Genomic DNA, 8286 nt, shown 5'->3' on the forward strand with positions numbered 1-8286 from the left:
GTGTAGTTTCAATGAGTAACTCTGAGTAGATTGTTTTTTCATAAACCTTCATGGTCTCCCCCCTTGAAGCCTCATCATCTCTGAGCATCTGTAAGATCCAGGGCAAGGGAGCCACAGCTCTGCTGCTCCAAACATGAACAGCTCCCTCCTCTTGTTTGTTTTGAACCCAATTCTTGATCTGGCATGAGGCATTGTGAAGCTTGTGGGATGTATTGGAGGGGGAAGGGGGGAGTGTGTATACAGCAGTGCTCTTCTTAATTGTGTTTCCCTTTTCTTTTTAGGTAACTCGATAAAACCAAGTGGAGAAAATTGAAGCAGAGTGGTGGAGCTGGAAACAAAGGTTTTTTGCTGATGTGGTTGGGTAACAGATGGGTTAGCAGGGATCAAATGAAAGCCTGTTCTATCTGATGCTGGACTACAAGTGCTGCCACTCACTTCTGCCTAAATGATTACCACTGTGAGTGTTGTGCTTGATCTCTCTGACAGAGCATGTGCTTACATCTTAATTAGAAAAAAAAAGCCTGACAGGTTGCAGCTGTCACAGTGAGGGAAAACGGTGTTTGAGCTGTGGGCATGGGTGTCCCCTACCTCTTGAATGCTCAGGCTGTCAGACAGTCCCCTGCAGCTCTTGTCTGGTAGGAAATAATGGAAGCAGTGATGAGATGGAACTGGCAAATGCCATTCCTGTCACTGTGATGCAGGCAGCTGCCTCCAGACTGTGCCAGATATTTAGTGAATCCTTCCCAGCAAGAAAGGTGTCAGTGTGAATGTGTGCCATGGGAAACTTGGGGCCAACACTGCTGGACTGGAGATGGGCTCTTAGGAGTTTTTTCACCTCTTGGGTTAGACAGAGGCATGAATCTTCATCACTAATTGTGACTGAAGTACTGCATGAGGGTGGGGTGATTTCAGAGGTTTTTAGGAAAAGCAAGGAAGCCCCCCCCCATCCCTATATATACACATACTCCTTGTACATCCCTGCTCAGCTCTGTCTGTTGCCTCTGCAGCTGGATTCAGAACTGACCACATGGAAGAGCTACAGATTGAAATGAAGGAGACAAAAAGGGACTTTGTGGAGAAACTACTTGATGCATGTGGTGAGAAGGAGATGCTGGACATGGAGAAGCAGCAGTTGACTGCAGAGAAGCAGGAGCTGGCAAGCAAAGTCTCCCATCGAGTGAGGAGGTTCATCTCAGGCTGAGACATGGGCTGATGAGTTGGGGATGGGGTACAGCAGGCCAGAGACTGCTCTCAAAGAGCTCTGTCCCTCTCTGGGGAGAGGTGACATTGGAAGGAGGAAAAACAATGATGAGCAGCTACCCTGGTCAGAGGTATTTGAAGAGTACTCTCAGGAGGCTCTGAGCCATTTTTGCTTAAACAGGTAGAGACAGGAGAAAGATAAAGAAACTAAATGTCACTGGTGCTACTTCTGGCTGCCCCCTGCTTCCTTTTTCTCTTGGTGGTATCCACTGTCCTGAGGCCAGCAGGATGAGTCCACAGGTGACTAATTTCTTCCTGGCCCTAAAGTAGTCTCTGGGTCAGCTTTCCTTGAGCTGATTCTTGTCCTGCTCTTCTGCTCCACAGGCAGCTCTGGTGTTCTGTTGTGCTCTAAAGAGTTTTGAATTATATTTAATAGGAGTAGAGTTGTTTGCCTTGAATCTTTCCCTGCTGTACTTTGTCCAGTATTCCCCTCGCATCCCTTCTTTCAGCTCAGCATCACTTAGGTCTGCCCTGGAGAGACCTGGCTTCTGTGAGTCTGACCCTAGAGGGTCTTGGCTTTTTCCTGGACACACAGACTCCCCCTAGAAGTTGATAAGCATGTTGTCAGAGTTGCTTTTTTATATTAGCTAAAGTGTGGGTGAGGAAAAAGCAGAAATGTTGTGACTGTATTTTTCAGGATGCCCAGTGTTAGCTGGCCTCCTGAGTTCAAGTGGCTGCCTCTTGCTGCACCAAGTGCTGTGCTTGTTCTGGAGCCCAGGCATGTCTGTATGTACTTGGCCTTGCTCTCTGGAGAGCAAAGATCAAACAGTTAAGGAAACTTTTGGATCTGAATGTGGACATTTCTGCTCCAAAGTTCCATATCTGATAGAATAGAAATGCACACTGGTTATTTTTTTTGGAAAAGTATTGAGTACTTCACCCTCAAGAAAAATAACAGAAAGCAAGATAAAGCTTCTTGCAATTCTTTATACAAAACAAACGGTCTTGAAATAGAAGTTCTATAGAAATCCCTTTCTTGTTGACTACATACTTTTTAAAGCAGCTACTCTGATGGAGGAGAGGAAGAAAAAACATCTCTGTTATTGAGCCTTATCCCTCTGGCTGTTTACCTTTGACAAGATGAGAGAGCACAGGCTGCAGGGAGGGAAACATTCAACTAATTTTGCTGCAGTTCTTGGGCTGTTGGGACTGGGCAGTTGGTTGTGGTGGCTTCTGCTCTGCCTCTCCTCTGTCATGAGGTAGGAGTGCAGTGAGCAAGGGACACCTCTCCTTTCTGAGGTACTGGATACTGTGCGCAAGAGGTTTCATCTCAGCAGGCTTCTCCTGCCTGATGAGGTCAGGTCAACAGCTGAGAGAGGAAAGGAGGGTACATGGTGAAAAGCCAGTCAAACCATCACAAGGGGTCATGGCAGCACAAGAGAAGGTCTGTTAGGGTCTCTGAGGTGTCAGACAGAAAGGGCTACGGGCTGACTGTGGTGTGGATGCACTACTGTAAGAGCACAAGCTCTGGCTGTCTTGCAGATCCACATACTTTCTTCCCTTTTTATCCTCTCTGACACTAGGATTAGCAGTTGGTGCAGAGAATTGGGGTTTTCTTTCCATGCTACATTGTGTCTCTAGCACCCCATTTGAAATTCAGGGACATAGATAGATAGATTGATTGATTTACCAGCTTCTTAACAGTTGAGACAGATTTCATAAACCACCACATATCTGAGGCCTGTTTCAGCCACCGACTTACAGCGTTTGGAGCAGACTCTACTTCACTATTGTGCTTCCAGCTGTATCTTGCTTGCCAGACTTCTTCTGAGGTCACCCTGCTGCAGGAATGCATATTTCCTTCTATCAGCTTTTGGGAGGAGGATGTCAAGTCCCCAGGTGATGGTACTTCTGCTGTCTTGTTTTTTGTTGGCAGCATCTTGTGAGGAGAAGGATGGGGATTTGAGGTAGACCTGGTCATTTGAGACATGATTCAGGGTGGTTCTTTGCTCTGGGCAACTGAGCATGAACTAACCACTGGCGTGTTGTTCTTTCTGCTTCAGATGGAGAGGCTGAAGGAAGATCTTGAAGACATCAAGGAAGAAATGGCTTCAGGCTCTTCTTCCTTGCCTGCAGCTTCACTTCCGGGCACTGCAGGGAACATTCAACCACAACCAGCTATCCGCTACCAGGGACTGTTTCTGGAGACTGCTCACCAGCTCCTCTGCTCCTAGGTTGTTCTGGCATCCCACCACCTCCATGAGGAATGCATATTTCCCCCCCCCCCCCAGCCTATGCACCTCGGCTGTGTCCATGGGGATCATCTTCAAAGAAGATTCACGAGCCATACAACGACAAACACCACACTGGACTAAGGTAGGACCTACATTTAAATGCCACCTTACACGTTATTCTTTCCCCACAGCAAGCTCATCCTTTCCCTTGTGTGTCATCTCACATCACTCTGGCCAAGGAGCTTCATGACCCTGCTTTCTCTACTCTGTAGAAAAGCCAGTTTTGTGTAGAAGGAGGTGATTTCTTCCTTCCCTCTGTGTGCACAGAGGGCCGGACAGGACACAGGGACCTGAAGTGCTTGATCCTCCAGAAGCCATGTCGGGGGCCCAGCTTGGAGCATGCTGGCACATGCTTTCGTCTGCCACCTTTGAAGGCTCTGGTGGACTGGAAGATCTTCCTCACTGACCTGAGGTATCTCTCCTGTGTAAGCTGGCTTAATAAATTGGCAGTCCTTAGTAAGACTTTCAGAAGACTTGGAGGCCCTTCCAAATGAGGTCCTCTTTAGCGAGGGAGGGAGGGAGGGAGGGACAGACCGACCTACCTCCTGGTATTGCATGATGCCTGTGTCTGTGTGCCTCACGAGCAGCCTGCAAGGCAGAGCCAGGTCGGCTGTAGGCAGGGTTTGTGGTGGTGGCAGGACGTTGCACGGTGTAGGGTGCTGCTCACCACTCCACTGTCTGTGCTTTGCATCGTCTTGAATGTGGATACTGTGGTTTGTGCGTGCTTTCTGCACCGTCTCTCTTCTTGATTACCTGTCCCAACAGTTGTGCTGAGTAGGCTGCCTGGCAGAGATGTCTACTTGGAACCACATACCACAAAAGTTACTGGTTTTCTCTCCTCTTCTTCCTCCTTCATTTCCAGGTAGATGCTGGGGTCTCATCCCCCAAGTCTGAGTGCTCTCTGTAACATCTCTGTCACTGTTAAACATTTATGGAGCTGTTTCCCCACCTCTACTCCTGCCCCCATGCTCTCTGCCCTTCACTCTGCCTGCAGATCCAGGCTCTGCCGTTTGGGGGGACTTGACCCTGCGGTGAGGGGACAGGGTTTGGGACTATGTTGTGTCCCAGCACTTATGGCAAGCCATCCAGCTGTGCATTAGAAGGGATATGTGAATAGCAGGGCTTGAAAGGCAGTAGGCACAGACACCCCAACATTATGTTCCTTAAAAAGGTGGAAGGGGTGAAAAGTCTTGTGTCTTTGAGCTTTTTTTTCTTGGTCAGGGGAAGAGAACTGCATGTTCCTTACAGCTATCTGTTCTTCCCGAAAGTATATGGCTGTTGTTGGGTGCTTTACCCTGGGGGCAGCCCTGACCCTTCTGTCTGCGGATGGGCACAGCCCAGGACCTTGCTTGGTGGTGTCATCAGCTGCAGGTACAACAAGAATTCACCTTAAGGCCATTTTATGCTGCGTTTTTATCAGCAGCTCCTTGCCCTGCTGCTGGCAATGGAAGCATCTGCTTCGCGTTTCCCCTCATCTCTTGATTTCCAAGTTGAATACTGTTATCCTATGTGTCTAGATATTTTTTTTTTTACCTAAGTTTCATAGTTTGAGGTGTCCACAGGAGTTGAGATCCTGGGAAAGAGTTTCCTACTGGGATAGAAGTGACCAGCCCAAAGGAAAACAGAGGTGTTTTCTGCAGCTCTGTGTTGCTGTGCTCTAAGCTACAGGTGCTTAGGACAGGTAGGGTGGCATTCGATGTTTCAGCAGCAGAGTAGGGTGCTGCTCGTCGCGATGGTGATAGGATTTAGATTTTAGACAGGCTAAAATCTGAGTTTTTCCGGCAATTCGGGTCATGGTGCAGAGCTGCTTTTGGACACCAGGTGGCACATGGATCTCTTGGTTTTGCATGGAGGCTTTGTGTCGCTGCTGCAGCCTGTGTTTGCAGCCCTGCTTCAGAGGGTGTCAGAGTGAACTGCCAGTGCTGGGTGTGGATTTTTGGGGGAGCAGATTCCTGGCCGTGGTCTTGGAGAGGCCTTGGTGGGTCCAGTGCAACTCAGCACCTGCAGAACCTGTCAGAGGCAGGTTTCTGCCCTGGTCAGGGACACCTTCCACTGGGCCAGTGCTAGTGGTGCTTCCCCAACAACCTGTGCCAGTGTCTCACCACCCTCATTGTACAAAATTTCTCCCTTATGACCCACTGAAACCTACTCTTTTTTAATTTAAAACCTTTGACCCTTGGCCTGTCACAACAGGCCCTGATAAAAAGTCTCTCCTTTAAACCACCTACCTCAGCAGCCATCACTAGCTCCCACTGCTGTCCGTGCCTGTTAAAATCTCCTTTGTTTCTAAGAACATCCTTAATTATTTGGTCTCAGCATTAATTGCACGTCTGCCACTTCTTCCTCTCTGCCCAGTTCTTCTGCAGCCAGAGTTGGAGCTGAGGGTGGCATGGAATGTTGCTGGGGTGGGTTTGTGCCCCCCAGCAGACCTGGAATCTGTGCCAGGCCTTGGGCACCTTCCCAGCCCCAAAACAGAGCTACCCAGAGTTAATTAACCCAGCAGCAGCTTTTCCTGGCCCTTGGGCTGTTCCTCAGGAGATGTGGGATAAGCTGGGAGAAGGTTTGTGCATTCACATGTGTGAGTGGGAAATCATGATGGGGAAACCCTTATTGCTTTGGGACTCTGCCCTGTAATTTGCTTCTGCAATTGATTGGACAGTCTCCCGTGGATTCTTGCCCTGTCTTCAACTGCTTTGGGATGGGTCCTTCACAGTTCCATCCTGCCTCAGTTTCCCTCCTCATAATTCCCCAGAGCAAACCCAGGGGGCAGTGTTGCTGAGCGTATCCTGCATGAGTGAAGAGTGAGGGGCAAAACCCTGTTATGGAAGGGACCACAGGTGGAGTTAGGGGATGTGAGGAGAGGGCTTCTGAAGTGGGGGTAGCATTTTTGTACCAAATCCTGCTCCTGGGACCCAGCATTGCTGTCAGGGAAGAGCAGGGGTGGCTTTTACTTTGTGTCCTGCTGCACCAGAAGCTTGTATCTGATGTTTCCAAGCTGTTAGGGCAGCTTGGCCTAAATGCACTGTCAGCCCTTCCAGACCAGACCTGGGAATGCTGTCACTGCTTATTTTCCAGCCCAGTTACCAGGAGTGCTTTGGGTGCCCTCCCAAGCCTGATTTCCCTTGCCGAGGACGCCCAGCCTGTCAGTCTGATCAGGGGAGCTGCAGCCAGCACACGCTGACACTGGCAGGGTCTGATTTTGGGATGTGCTGCCCAGCCACATCTGACTTTCACCCCCCTAAAACATGTTCCCCACCTTCTCCATCCCTCAGAGGACAAGGGGATCTGAAGAATTGTGGGCTGTCTTCAGAGACTAGCCCAGCCCAGGCTGGCTGTCCCACTCCCGGGCTGAGGTGCAGTATGGCCATGGTGATATCATTTTCTGCCCTTCTCTGATCTTTTAGGGACTGAGCATTTGGAGAGCAAGAAAGTGGTTTAAAGTTGTGTCTCTTCCTTTTGTGCTGAGTGAAGGAACAACTTGGCAGGTAATGACCCACCAGGTGAATTTTCATTGCCTGCTTCAGTGGTGGGTCTGTCAGAGCTGTCTGTTCTCCAGAGCTGCCCTGGCCTCTGCCCTGCATCAGCTACTGGCCAGGATCTCTGAAGAAGGAGCTTTGGGTGCTTTCTCCAGCTGCCTCACTTTCTCCAGGTTACTCTGCTTTAAAACTGATTTTGTCTCCTTCCTTTAAGCTTCTGGAGTTTTTCCTTTAGCAGGCAGCCACTAGGGAACATGTTCTGTTTCCTTATTGAGGTTTGGGTGATGTAAGAAGGATTGAAAAGGAGCAGAAAGTCTCCCTGGAGGCTTTCTCAGGAGCAGTGGCTGTAGGACCAGTAAGGGCTGTGCATCCCCTGTGGGTGTTCTGGGAGCTACAGATCAATGGTAGAGAGGGAGCAGTGGCACCTCTTGGTTGTCTTCTACTGTCAAACTGTCCCAAGAAGTAGGGCTGGCCTTCCAGAGACCAAAGTTTCTGGAGGTGCTGTGTCACCCATGTGCTCTGGATCAGCTCTGCAGCACCTGCAGTACAGAAACACAGAAACTGTTGTTGGGTGCTTTACCTTGGGGGCAGCCCTGACCCTTCTGTCTGCGGAAGGGCACAGCCCAGGACCTTGCTTGGTGGTGTCATCAGCTGCAGGTACAACAAGAATTCACCTTAAGGCCATTTTATGCTGCGTTTTTATCAGCAGCTCCTTGCCCTGCTGCTGGCAATGGAAGCATCTGCTTCGCGTTTCCCCTCATCTCTTGATTTCCAAGTTGAATACTGTTATCCTATGTGTCTAGATATTTTTTTTTTTACCTAAGTTTCATAGTTTGAGGTGTCCACAGGAGTTGAGATCCTGGGAAAGAGTTTCCTACTGGGATAGAAGTGACCAGCCCAAAGGAAAACAGAGGTGTTTTCTGCAGCTCTGTGTTGCTGTGCTCTAAGCTACAGGTGCTTAGGACAGGTAGGGTGGCATTCGATGTTTCAGCAGCAGAGTAGGGTGCTGCTCGTCGCGATGGTGATAGGATTTAGATTTTAGACAGGCTAAAATCTGAGTTTTTCCGGCAATTCGGGTCATGGTGCAGAGCTGCTTTTGGACACCAGGTGGCACATGGATCTCTTGGTTTTGCATGGAGGCTTTGTGTCGCTGCTGCAGCCTGTGTTTGCAGCCCTGCTTCAGAGGGTGTCAGAGTGAACTGCCAGTGCTGGGTGTGGATTTTTGGGGGAGCAGATTCCTGGCCGTGGTCTTGGAGAGGCCTTGGTGGGTCCAGTGCAACTCAGCACCTGCAGAACCTGTCAGAGGCAGGTTTCTG

At 49.5% G+C, this 8286-nt stretch overlaps 1 long non-coding RNA gene across 1 annotated transcript in view; it reads left to right on the forward strand.

Annotated features, from left to right (window-relative positions):
* The first annotated feature begins 247 nt into the window (after positions 1–247).
* Positions 248–8286, forward strand: part of LOC113485103 — a 24032-nt gene continuing 15993 nt past the window's right edge. The window contains exons 1-3 of the long non-coding RNA XR_003399354.1: positions 248–457; positions 1008–1097; positions 3264–3576. This is a non-coding gene — a long non-coding RNA (uncharacterized LOC113485103). The remainder of the gene's footprint in view (positions 458–1007; positions 1098–3263; positions 3577–8286) is intronic.

The sequence above is a fragment of the Athene cunicularia genome (assembly GCF_003259725.1).
Source record: "Athene cunicularia isolate RWA chromosome 13 unlocalized genomic scaffold, athCun1 chr13_part1, whole genome shotgun sequence".
NCBI classification, from domain to species: Eukaryota; Metazoa; Chordata; class Aves; order Strigiformes; family Strigidae; genus Athene; species Athene cunicularia.